Raw genomic sequence first — 14,208 nt, 5'->3', positions numbered from 1 at the left:
CGCACCGACGGGACCTGGTGAGGCGCCTTCTGTGAGAGCTGCTTTAAATAGGCCGTCTCATCCGGCTTCGAAGGACCAAGAATTGTCAGGGGAAAATTTCCCAAATAGAAGGCTGCCAAAGTAAAACAGAGACACAGTGAGACAATATAATCAATCATATGTACATGGGTGAACGTCTCGAGAGAGAGTCACACAGTACTCTTCTTTATTGCAGGTTATATAGGCACGTAGGTTACACAGCAGACGGAGGCAGTCTCCGCCTGTTCTCAGAATATATATTGCTTAACTGACAAATGCATATCTTCACTAAACATTCTGTCCGTACTATACTAAACGTCTGCTTAAGTGGCATTTTCCGTTCCTCTTTACACAGGAGCTTGTCTTCACAGGCATTTGATAAGCATAGGCAAGGCTTCATGTTTATCAGGGTGAATCGTCATTCAGAGTTTACACAATCACAAGCAAAGCATATTTGAATAATAAACAAAATCTTTTCACAGACTGTTACGACACACCCACACTTACATGCACACTCACTTACGTGCACTCACACATACACACAGGCATGTGCACACACAGGCACTCACGTGCTCGTGCATACATACATACATAGACACACAGAGTTTGCAGCACACCATGGGGGATTTATGATGGGGTCGCTTCTATAAAGCTGGGTGTAACTAACAAAGGGGTGAAGAATTTTGCAGAGGGACACCGGCCTCGTCTTCCCTTCTAGAAGTTCATGCTTAAATGAAGATGAATAAAGATGAATAAAGGTTTTGTGAAAATAACTACTGAGTTCCGGTGCCGTCTCTGGATGCCTCGACGAATAAAAGAACCGGGGTAAAACTGATTTCGCAACATTACCTAAAAATGCAGCCAAGGCTGCATTTTATAACCATTTAAATCTATTTACAGAACAATCGGGTGTGCTGCATTAAATACGAGGGCACACAAATTATTTGTGCCAGTCCAAAAAATGTAGTTTGTGTTCAGTATAAGACAGAGGAGAACACCTCAGGCCTAAACCCTGCAGGACTGACAGCAGGAGGTGCATTAGTCCAGTTTTCCATGTGGGAACAGCGTTTACACTGGAATCTGCCTGTGACAGCTTTTTTGGAGCAAATATGAAATTCAGCAGTCTAACCGACACACAATACAAAACAATAACTACACAACAAACTAACTATAGCCCCCAAACACGCTAAACGTCACTAATGTCTCACATATGAAAACTCGCTCTCTCTCTTTCTTTCGCTCGCCCGCTTTCCGTCGTCGGTGTCACTCCTAAAAACTTCCCCTTCTCCCTAAACAACCAAATGTGACATGTTGCCATATAATTTTTTTTTTTGATTGGCTGACATGGTAAACTCTAACACCAATAGGGAAGGGGTGTTTTTTTTTTCTTTTTTCACTCGCAAGCGGAGAGTGTTTGCTAGCGCTGTCTATAGAAAACGCTGTTTTTACCGTTCTTCCCGCTGTAAACAAGATAGCATTAACAGTTTGAGCGTAGTTGTTACGGTTTGGAGGAGGACTCAAGCACAGGACTCCAGCTCTGATGCTCACAAGAAAGATTTATTTACAATTCACCAGGTGTATATACAAGAAGGTGCGGGGGAGTACTATATACAGCTGAGTGAGGGAAAGGGGTCTCCAGGGAAGTCCAGGGGAAAAACACGAGTCCTTCAGATCATCCACACACACGGTCACAGGTTCACACTCCAACACTGCCACTCGTGAATCCCACGGGGGGGGAGGGGGTAAGAATCCAGGGAGCTCTGTAGACATGGAGACAGGGTTAAGCACGATGCACAAAGGAAAACACTCTAAACTTGACTTGCTGTAGCTTGACTTCACTAACGCGTGGTAGACAACGATCCAGCGATGAACAGCAGTCACCTCCTGGTTTAAATGCTGATCGTCTTAATGAGACCCAGGTGTCTCATCTCCCGAGGGCGTGGGCCGAGGGCATGAACCCACAGTGAGTTCCGCTCCGGCGAGAGAAAGAGAGAGAGAGGGAGAGGAGAAGAGAGAGAAGAAGAGAGAGAGAGAGAAACAGGTAGAGAGAGCTGATCAGTGTGCAGCTGATTCGCCTGGCCGTGACAGTAGTTACAGTCAACAGTGAATATAAATGCTAAAACTGAATATATTGGATAGTGTTCCCCCCCTCCACAATTAAATTAAATCGTTCAGTCCATAGTAAGACCGGCTTTTTTCTTGTTTTCAGTAGCAAGCGATGTTTATGATTGTGCCAGAGCACATTTTGAACAACACCATGGGAATTTCGCTTTTTACACAGGTGGTTGGATGTTACACTCTGGAAATAGAAGGAAGGTGAGTGTTATTAAGCCTCTGGGGTCCACAGACATGCTATACCTCCAAATCACATGACTGATGTAAGCTGACATAGCAACAAGCTGCAGCCACGCTGAGTCTCTATTTCAGCCCACACTGAAAGTTCAGACTTTAAAGTTTTTTAATTTTAATTACAGGCCAATAAATCCAGAGTTATGATAATATATATAAGCCACGCTTTTTTCTAAATACTGTCATCACGTTTGTGTGTGTGTGTGTGTTTTAAGGGTTTTCTATGGACAGTAAAAAACAGTAAAGAAAGAGGAAAAAAGCCAAGTCTTTCCCATCGGTGGAAAAATGCACCATGTCGCCCAATTTAAAAAAAGTCTACATGTGGGATTTGGTTGTTTAGAAAGAGGGGAGAGTTTTGGGGGTGACGATAAGGGCAGCGAGACAGACCGAGAGAGACTTTTTAGATGTGGGAGATTTAACGTTTAGTGTGGAGTGTATACTTAGTGTGTTGTGTTGTGTAATCGTTGTTTTGTTTTGTGTGTCAGTGAGGGCACTAATGAATGTCACAAAGGCACATTGCAGTGTAAACACAGTCACTAAGTAGAAAACCAGTGGAGTGATACAGCCTGCAGGTTTATCCCTGTGCTCTTCTCCTCTGTCTTTTGGTGGAAAAACTTATTTTTTACTGGCACACATCATTTGTGGGGCATCTTATTGTGACACCTGATTGTTCTCTCACTTTAGTTTTAGTAATATTTTTAAATTCTTATACTAAATGAAAAAAAAACAGCAGGCGTATTTTTAAATAAATAGTTGTATATGTTTACAAAATGTACAATTTATATTTGCATTTCAAGTTATAAAAATTTACTCAACATGTCTGTGGGGTTTTTTTTACAGTAAAAAAATACTACTAGGATTTTAAGTTCTTTGTGTGACTTTGGCTCAGTAATACTAATGCTGACGACCCCCTCTGCTAGGCATCAGTGGAGGAGTAACATACACAAGCCCCGAACACAAAACTGAGTAAAGAAAGGTTTTAATTCCAAACTTTAAACAGAAAACCGGCAGGGCTGTTCAACAGACCCCTGGGCAAACAGTTATTATATAAAGACAAAAGAAAAGACAAGAGTAAAAGCTACAGGTTAACTAAGGTGAGCCAGCGTCACAATATTCCACTCACAGCCAGCTAGCAGCTCAAAGCTCTAATCAGACTAAGTTCAAACATGCACCAAGGTTTAACAAAGTTCAGCAATATGAACAAGTTCAACAAAGGTTGACGAGGGAGGCACGAAGGGCAAACTGCATGTTCAGTCCTAAGCAGCAGCCACTGAGTGAAGGACCTCCAGCCTTTTGTATTCCCCGGTAAATGCAGGCAGCCGTGTCATTGGTCCGTCGTGTTCAAGGCTCCTGCAGCAACCAATGGTGTGAGTGGTCTGGCACACTCTGATCTGCATGTAGTTGAGGCGGGCATAGGTCCGGGGCCAGCCAATCCCCCGTGAGTCCTGGAACACTGTGAGTTCCATAGTGGAAGGCGGGACCACCTGAGGCCAGAGGCCGTAACAAGTATGTCAGTGAAAAAACAACTAAATTCAGTAGAGCTGAAAAGAATGACACCAAACAAAGCAAGGGGAAAAAATTAAACAATTTGAGGGTGAAATACAAACGTAAACTCAAAAGGAGTCAAAAATGGCCTGTTGTATTTCAGACCTCAGAGCTTTATACCCAACAAATCGTGAAAAATTAGGTTTAAATTTAAAGTGCAGATTTCTGACATTTTGTGTAATTTAAGCATGTAACAATGTGATTGTTTTCTAGCAAAAAACAGTGTAAAACTTAAGTTAGACTTGCATTTGTAAATGAACCGCCCCATGTTGTGTAGCTTTCTGGATTTCATACTTATTGGACTACATATTTATTTATTATACAGTACATAGCATCAAAACTCACATTCTTTATGTAACTAAAGTGTTTAATTATGTGGGCTACAGACAATAATTAAGTTATAGACGTTATTTACATGAAAAACGTGTATGCTTACTGCATTTTAGTTATTTTAACCATATATAACGACCTGCATATGTGTATGAAAAAAGGGCTTCGATTTTGCCACCCCATTTGTTTTTTATTGCCACCCTCATGCCACACTAAGAAAATTTCTCTAGATCTGCCCCCGGCGAGCACAAAGCTGCATCTTCTTCCAGTGCACACTGACACTATTTACCACAGAGCTCAAAGCAAACATGTTCTCACAGCATGTGTGACAGGTTGAAGGACTACTGTTGAAGGACTACTGCATATAAAACCCTTCAGTTAATACTAATTCATATCAGTTGATATAAGGACAAAAATAATGTAAATATGGTAAGAAAATGGTTAAGAGTTTATTATTTTTCATGTTATATTAATGGCTTTCATGTTACTTAAGAGAACTGCATCAGTGATCGGCTAGTAAGCCTTTTCTGGGATCGATTAGCAGTGTCTCTATTCTCCACTGGGGGGCTTGTTTTGGTGTCACTACCCGATCTGTACCGGAAACCCGATCGGTACCCCGCATGCGCAAATGTTACGTCACTTCCTCTCTTTGCCAACATTGCGACATTCAATATATTTGAATGATACGGTTAGCGCCCAGTTAGCTCCTAGCATTTCTCAACAGCTGTGCCTCCTTTTCGACTACCGGGACATTTAAACAATGGATAATCCGTATACAAACAAATTCCTGCTTTTCTCCTCAACAGAGAGCGTTCCCCGATTGAACAACAGCGCCGTAAAATAAGAAGAATGGCGCCTAACTACAGAGTTAATAATACAGACTTTGTATTTTGTCACGTGAAGATTCATCAGCCAGATGATGTGTTTACTGACAATTGACAGTGATAGTGGACATCATCATCACTATTCCAATCAATCCTCTCCACACAGACAAGCATAAACACACTCGACTATCACTAAATCAAATTTAACACACGTTTGTAATGACGCTAATTCAGTTTACAATAGGGTTCTTCGCTCGGTCAGCAGGGGGCGGTATCCTCGAACACTGGGGAGTAAACTGCCATTTAACGAACAGAAGAAGAAGAAAACATGCGCAGTAAGGATCGGGGAGTCCTAATCCGTAACTATCTTTTTATTTTTTTTGTTTTTGTCTACATTATATTAAATGTTTCATTATCAGAAACATTTTAAGAGACACTTATTATTCTTAACATCTTAACAGATACTCTGACAGTAACTATCGTAAAACGCTTTGACTGGAAGTAGACACCTTTCGCGCATGCGGGGTACCGATCGGGTTTCCGGTACGGATCGGGTAGTGACAGGCCTTTCGCACTTTATCCTCACTGCAATAAACGACTGCATGAGAGACGCAAAATCACTCTCGTGATTCTTTTCCCCGTTTTCAGGGGTGTAACACATGAAGACGATTATACCAAACCAGAACACACTGCAGTGAGAATCTCATCAGCTTCACACTAACTCCAGTCTAAAGGAAGCTGCTTTGGTTTTACCTGCAGAAACACTTTACATTGTCTCTTTATGTTTCTCATGTTAACAAATTCAACCTCTTAACTCGTGTTTGTACCAAAACCAGATATCAGACACGTGTGTGCAGTTCGTGATGTTTTAGCTCAGTGACAGCACTTCTAGGAGTTCAGTAGGACAGATGTGGTCCAACAAAAATGCAGACGAGCATCATTTGAATCAGAATCAGAATAAAGTATTCTGATTCTGATTCTGATTTGGGCTAAAAACACCTCTGAAACACATCAGCTTGAAAACGCACTGCAGCTACCCGACTCACTCAGCATCCTGCAAACACTCAGTACAGAAGAAAAGCAAAGACGGTCTGTTGCACCCAATGTGACCCAGTGTCCTATATTGAGATTCACAGCCAGCTAAACACTCTTTTGCATCACTTCCGCCAAGGAACAGGCATGTGTTGTATTTGGACAGGATTTAATGCAAAAAAGTGAGTCATATACATGTCATATACCCTGTCTTAAAGATAAACACAATCACAAAACTTACTCATATTGCCACTCAAAGGGATTTAACTAGTGATGTGACGTTCTGTATTGAGGCTTCAAAGCTTGTGTCGAGTAATGGAGGGGGCTTTTCCGCGATGCACATAATGAGGCTTGCTTCATTTATGGGAGGAGCTGAAAATGATGACGTCCGAAGCCTCGCTGCCCGGCTGTACCACGTGACTGGTTTAGGAAGTGGTTCAAACTTTGTTCGAACATATTGACAGTGATATAAACCCCTCAGACTTCATTCAAAATGTGGGTGTTTGATGGAGAGTTGCGGTTAGTGAGAGTTTGGAGACAGTTTGGAGAGAGTTTGGAGGTTTAGCAGAGTGAGGAGAGAAAGTCAGCAGAGGATGGAGCCAGCTAAGAAGAGGAGGATGTCCTCCCCTGTGTGGGAACATTTTGATCTTATATCTCCCAACAAGGTATGTAAATTTCTACAGAAGATGTATTTTCATAATACTGATGGTGCAATACAATTTATGTTAAGCTGTCTTTACTTTTGTATAAGGTGAAGTGTTTGCTATGTGCCAGGGAGCTGGGATATAACAACAACACCTCATCCATGCTCAGGCACTACAGAGCTTTGCATGAGAATAAGGGGAACACCAATTGTGGAGCAAGACCAGGTGAGCCATCAAATGCCATGATAATATAGCATGCAGTCATGTTACTAAATGATAGAACAATATTATACAACTGTAATAAGTTATGTGTGTGATATTTATATTTGTGCTTTGTTTTTATTGTCTTTCCTCATTCACTGTCACAGACGACTTCAACACATCAGGAAGAGAAAAAAATCAGTGAATGCAATCAAAGGTGAAGTCAGTGAACTGTGTTTATGAACAAGAACTGACTTCAGGCAAAACCTACAAAAATGTGTCCATAAGGGGCTTTCAGTTAGCAGATGGCAGACATGGGGGAGAAGCTCTGCAGCTCAATTTGATTGATTTATGCTAAAAACTAGGTACTAAGGTAAAAAAGGTAAAAAAAAAAATGCTGCAATGAAAAGTGAAAATAAAAGCGCAAAAGCAAATATTTTGAACAAACCATGCCAAAACATCATAGCTCTGCTTAAAAAACAAGCTAACTCTCCAGTGCTAAAGGAGACCTGCGTAACACAGAGCGCCTTGCTGGAAGCTATAAAAGAGCTCAAGTCTGACTTCAGATGGGATAATGATCAACTAAGAAACAATATGGACTCCACATGAGGAAATGAGCAGCAAGTTGAATATCCTCACTAAGCCGAGAAGATTCTTCAGTTCTAAGGTCAAATGGCCAAGAGTCCCAGATTTAAACCCAGTGGGAGTATCCCCCCAAAGAGGGACAAAGGCAGGCACGTGCAGAGGGGGGGGCTAGAGGGGCTTGAGCACCTGCCCCTTTCCTGATGAGTGCCCAAAGTGCCCTTTTGTTGAGGCAACTTTTAAATTTTTTTATTTGTTTTATTTTATTTTTTATGTGTGTGGGCGTCCAGAGTCCTGTCAGTGCCCCTCAACAATAATATTTAACTATTAATCACGGTTTTGCTAAATATAAGGATCTGGCTTGCATCAGTCACATGATCACATTTAACCAATGATCGCCCTTGACGGCAGAACGCGCTGGTTACGAACCGGGAACGAGCTCACAAAGAGCACGCGCATTTTTTGCGGTCCGGAGAAACACAAATGAACTCAGACACAGACTGATGCGACAAAACCAGTAAGTAGGTGTACAGCGCACACTGTAGTGTGTAGCACACAGCAGTATTAGCTTATTACGTACACGTTGGTAAGCTGTCTTGTTGCAACTGACGAACTGAAACAAGCGAGCGTCCTGTGTGTGTAACAGCGCGACAAACATTACCTGTCCTTTTATTAACTGCACAAGTAGTGCTGGTCATAGCTGCTGGCTACATGTGTAAGGCTGTCATGGGTCTGTAGCTCTGTCACCGTTTTAAGGAACATATTTCATTTTAAAGTAAGTTACAGGGCTTTTCCTGCTTTTCTGGAGGGATTATATTTCACTAAAAAACGATCTAATTTGCATGTCCACATAATTATGGATTATTACAATTATAATATATTAAAAAACACGCTGTATTTTAAAGAACATACATTAAAAAGCAGATTATATTAGATTTATATTTTAAATAAGACAATTTGGATTTTACAGCAGTAAAATTATTGAATCTGTACAGTTTAAAATGTAATAAGCTTTCTGCCTGCACAGAGTGGATAGTGAAACAAATGGGATCATCATAATGACATTATTTCATATTTATTACTTCCACCTCCTCATTGCTTTATTATTGTAGCTCTAGTAATAAATAATAATGTAAGGATTCTGGATCAGCACCATGATGCCCACCGTATATACAGTATTCTGAAGAAGGTCTAAAATGTCACTGTGTGTGCGTGCACGTGTGTGTTTTATTTAGATGGATTTTTTAAAACATATTACTCATGATATAACATTGTCCAGACATGCCTGGTAAGGACATGAGGAGGAAACAGTAGGAGCTGTGTGAGGCTACTAAAGGCAGTGCTATAACATTTTTCTGTCATCATTGTATTATTGATTAAGTGTAAGAGTTGTTAAGTGTGGATAATTAAATGATAGTTTATTGCAATAGCAAGTTGTGCCTTGTTCTCAGATAGACAGCAAGTGGAAAGTGATATATGAAATGATGGGATGGAAGGAAGATGAGAAGCAAAGAGTGATTCACAGGCAGAGCCTAAATTATTTCTCACAGTTTTGTGTTTCCTTATGGTTCCAAGCGTTGTCACCAATCTTTGCATTTTGTTATTATCTCATGATACTTGTTTAATCAGCTCCCATCTCTCCTGTGGACTTTTGAATGTCTACAGTCTCAGATCAGCCCTGCCCTCCAGCACCATCAGCAGCAGGAGCAGCAGAAACCCTCAACAGCAACATTGTACCCATCAGGTAAAACATCGGCTACGTTTGCTTTGCCTTGTTGCCCATATTAGATTCTTGATGAATGTGTGTTGTTGTTATTCAACCTGGTTCAAGTGCCCCTTTTTAACTTTGAGCACCCGCCCCTTTAAACGTCTCTGCACAGCCCTGGACAAAGGACGCCCTGATGATCCTCTAATCACATGAGCCAAGGTGTGAACGCGGGTGTGGGACCTAATCAGCCTAGGTTTTTCCAGTGAGCTCATTGTGAAACCTGGCCCCACCTTGTCATGTAATTTCCTGAGGTCAGATGGCCCAGGATGTGAGTGGGCATTAAGGCGTCTGGGGAGGGATCTCAAAACTGGATTATAGATGGCAGACAGTTGGTGTCGTAAACCACTGCCTCTGTTCAAAGATGGTCGCTCACAGTGGACGTAAATGGCCTCTTTCACTCCTCTTTCAAATCATCTGTCCTCTCTGTTCAAAATGTGAACATTGGCATCCTCGAAAGAGTGACCTTTATCCTTTAGATGCAGATGAACTGCTGAGTCTTGTCCCGTGGAGGTCTTCTAGCAACTCAAAGAAGTCCAGACACTTTTCTTTGCAAACTCCTTTGACTATGATGACCTGGATGACTGGATGAACCTTCACAGACAATGGGCAGTGACATTTTCCAAAGCCCTGACAACAACCATGAGCAGGGGAAGAAGATTCAGCAAAGTGTTACAGACTTGGAGTCCAGGTCTAGGAGGAACAACATTTGCAACTCTGAAGTAACAGGAGGTGAAAAGGGAAGTTCCGTGATGCATTTTGTCTCAATGCTCCTAAAACGCGAATGCCATTGCTCGCAGATATGGATCTGAAAATCACCGCTCCCTCACCCCAAACCAAGACCCAAAGCTTCTCAGAGGCCTCTTATTATAAACTTCCAGGAATTCACAGCCAAAGAACTGGTGCCAAGAGACTTCTGGAAAAAGGAAATTGAACACTGTTTTTCGACCCCGATTATGCGGTGGAGATTGTTCAAAAGGCACAGGGAATACAACCGGATAAAGAAAGCTAAAAGGAGAAAGGCATCTGTTTCCAGACTTCCTACACTAATTTGAGAATCCACTGGGACAGTGGGATGCAAATCTACAGCAGCGCACACAAAGTAAGGCTGGAACTAAAAAGATTCAGTGTGGAGGTACCTTCAGCGAGGAAGGTGGATGGCCCGGCTGCAATCCGACTGAAGGACATACTGGGCTGGCAATGCCAGGGCAAGAGGCAGGAGGAAGATTGATCTTCAGCTGCAGGGCGAGCCAAAGAGAAACTCCGGGGATTCCAGAGTAGACCCCCTAAATGACAAGGAGAGGGAACTGCAACAGGTTGGATAAGTTGCCTCTGATGTTCACAGCTGGGAGCAACTTCAGAGAAAACTAAGAGCGCTGGAGGATGGTGTTTGTTTTACTATAAATCAACCACCTCTGTAGAGCCCTTTCTTTATGACAGGCTCTACCCCTGACCCTCCAGCGGGGTCCTGGAGAAGAGCAGTTTCTGCTCCCCCATTGGAGCTCCAGGTATTTTTTTTTTACCAGTTCAAGGTTAGAAGTTATATTGCAGTCCGGTAAAAAAGAGAAACATTACAAAGAGAGACATTTAAAGCAAAACAATGAACGGGAAAAAATGGATGAGATTTATAAAATGGAGAAATGGAGACATTTTTTCTGTGATTCAAAACTGAAACCTTTGAACAAAACTGGAGGAATTTGACACCAAGACATTAATGGGGTCCACTGTAATGTACCAGGACTATCACCCAATGCATGAGTGTGTTTTATTTATATATTTAGTTATTTTTATTTGTGTGTGTATTTTTTATGTGTCTAAAGACGAAAAAATAGAGTTAAAAAAATGTGTTCATAAAAGTCTGAAAATGTGTTCCACACAGACCTCAGAGACATGTGAACAAGTTACAGAGTCTGTGAGTTTGTGGTTTGGAATTTGGTTATCGCTGGTTTCATCCACATTAACAAAAACGCTCCTGTTCTGACTTTCTGATAATAATATGAGAGAAAGTGCTGAACTCCTCCTCTGAGCTGTTACAGGGACAGATGTTGGCAGATGTGTCAGTGTCAGAGTTACAGTTAGAGAGGTCAGTGATGCATTCTAACAGTTTTATTTAAACCTTAAATTTAATCTGATGTGTTCAGGTTTAAACTCAGGTTCAGTTATTGAGTGAAAACACCAACAGACTCAGACATTTAGAACAAACTAAGAGTCAGATCAGCAGAAACAGAGAACACGGACATGTCTGCTGTAACTGCGTCACTCTGCTCCACGCTGATGTTTGTCCTGTTCGTCTCTGCAGGTCAGATTTAACTGTTAGAAACTAAACTGAGTTTATTTCTGAGATAAAGAGTCTCAGTCTGGTTTACATGCTGATAATATTTCTCTAAGAATTTGTTTATTATTCATTCAGTGCTGCGATCAACATGAAGCTGGGTGGAGTTATCACCTGTTGGCTGTGATCCAGCTGTGACAGAGATAAAGAAGTCTAATGTGTGTGTCAGTGTGATGTGGTGAAGTGTCCGGAGTCAGCATATGGCTACAAAGCTTTTTGTTACACCCCAAAAAGCTGATTCTGCTCACGTGGATGTTTTCAGTGGGAGAAACATTTCGTCACTCATCCAAGTGTCTCTGATGAGTGACACAAGGTTTCTCTGGTAACACTACGTCCAGATGAACAGAGGTGTCAATACTACTGCTTGTATTGGTATCAGATTAATACTTTATTTTTATCATCTACGTTCAGCATGTAGCCCATTGAATTGTGTTAAACTGATGATTTTTTAGGAAATGAAAAACTATACCTCAAACGTCTTTGTGTTGACTGGCACGTCTATTTCATTTATATCCTGTAGCACATTTAAAGATTCAAAGAGCCCCAGCTTCAAAATACATGAAAATTTGAAAGGTTGTTTACTTATGTTAACTCATCATTGTGGAAATTAAACAATACTGGCCCTGTATTTATTTGGTATTGGATCTAAAATTTAAAAGAAATCGACTCAGTTATGAAAATAAGTGACGATACCCAGCTGTAAGTTGGAGTACCCAGGGACAACAATATTTAAAGTTGGGTTTTTTCTGGGGTTTTTTTGCCTGTCCCGTTTGGTTCTTTTGCCATCAGAATTATTGTCTAAAGGTGAAGAAAGATGCCAAACGGATTTACTTTACCAAATAGACCATCCCAGCTTTGCTGTAATGGTCTATTTGATTTACCTTTTATTGTTTATTTTATTTTATTTTCACTTGCTAAATACGGGACAGACTTGACTGTGAAATAGAAAGAGGGAAAGAAAAACAAAATTTAAAGTTAATAGCTCACAGTTGTACTTTGACCTTTAACCTCTCTGCTCTGTGTTGTTTCCTCTTTCAGACCAGAAAAACATTGCAGCTGAGTCTGGACAGAACATCACTCTGCCATGTGGAGCTCCAAACAAGATTATAGTTGTAGAGTGGAGCAGAGCTGAACTGGGAGATGAAAATGTGTTCATTTACCAGGATGGGCGACCTCTTGACGACCAGCATCCATCTTTAAAAGAACCGGGTGGATCTGCAGGACAGACAGATGAAGGATGGAGACGTGTCTTTGATTCTGAAAGATGTGACGATTAATGATGCTGGAACATACGAGTGTCGTGTCCAGAGAGAGGGAGACGGTATAAAGCTCATCAACAGCATCTACCTTCATGTTGATCCTCCAGGTGAGTGAGTAGAGTTGAGTGTGTGTGTGATCAGAGGTGAAGCTGCTTCCTGGTTGTTGATGTGTGTTTCTAAAGATGTTGTTGATGAGACTTTGTAGAAAGCAGCTGGTCTGAGTGATGTGATCAGAGTGCAGTAGATAATGTCTGACAGCAGTTTGAAGAGGAAATGGATTCTGTTCTGTTCTTCACTCATCACCTACCTGACAGCTGACACCTCACACCTGTTTCTCACCTGCAGCTCAGACAGGAGGAGACACAGAGGATGTAGGAAACAAGGAGGATGGACCTGGTGGACTGATGTGCTTCTTGCTGCTGCTGTTGTTGGGTTTCCTGATCTACAGAAAACAGAAAGAGTAACAGAGTCAGAACACACGTAGTGACAGTGATATTTTTCAGTGTCATTCCACAGAAAATATTGAAGATGAAAGTGAACTTTTCCTGTTAGAAAACGAAAACTGATGTTAGCGAGAATGTGACAAAGTGGAGGAGCAGTTGTAAAGCTCTCCATTTCAGGGCTGTGCAGAGACGTTTAAAGGGGCGGGTGCTCAAAGTTAAAAAGGGGCACTTGAACCAGGTTGAATAACAACAACACACATTCATCAAGAATCTAATATGGGCAACAAGGCAAAGCAAACGTAGCCGATGTTTTACCTGATGGGTACAATGTTGCTGTTGAGGGTTTCTGCTGCTCCTGCTGCTGATGGTGCTGGAGGGCAGGGCTGATCTGAGACTGTAGACATTCAAAAGTCCACAGGAGAGATGGGAGCTGATTAAACAAGTATCATGAGATAATAACAAAATGCAAAGATTGGTGACAACGCTTGGAACCATAAGGAAACACAAAACTGTGAGAAATAATTTAGGCTCTGCCTGTGAATCACTCTTTGCTTCTCATCTTCCTTCCATCCCATCATTTCATATATCACTTTCCACTTGCTGTCTATCTGAGAACAAGGCACAACTTGCTATTGCAATAAACTATCATTTAATTATCCACACTTAACAACTCTTACACTTAATCAATAATACAATGATGACAGAAAAATGTTATAGCACTGCCTTTAGTAGCCTCACACAGCTCCTACTGTTTCCTCCTCATGTCCTTACCAGGCATGTCTGGACAATGTTATATCATGAGTAATATGTTTTAAAAAATCCATCTAAATAAAACACACACGTGCACGCACACACAGTGACATTTTAGACCTTCTTCAGAATAC

At 41.4% G+C, this 14,208-nt stretch overlaps 1 long non-coding RNA gene across 1 annotated transcript; it reads left to right on the top strand.

Annotated features, from left to right (window-relative positions):
- The first annotated feature begins 11,392 nt into the window (after positions 1 to 11,392).
- LOC112846547 (uncharacterized) lies at positions 11,393 to 12,704 on the top strand. Its single transcript, XR_003219553.1, has 2 exons — positions 11,393 to 11,589; positions 12,661 to 12,704. It is a non-coding gene; the product is annotated as an uncharacterized LOC112846547 (long non-coding RNA).
- The last annotated feature ends 1,504 nt before the right edge of the window (positions 12,705 to 14,208 follow it).

This window comes from Oreochromis niloticus, linkage group LG3 (assembly GCF_001858045.2).
Source record: "Oreochromis niloticus isolate F11D_XX linkage group LG3, O_niloticus_UMD_NMBU, whole genome shotgun sequence".
NCBI classification, from domain to species: domain Eukaryota; kingdom Metazoa; phylum Chordata; class Actinopteri; order Cichliformes; family Cichlidae; genus Oreochromis; species Oreochromis niloticus.
This window is presented reverse-complemented; position numbering and strand designations above follow the sequence as displayed.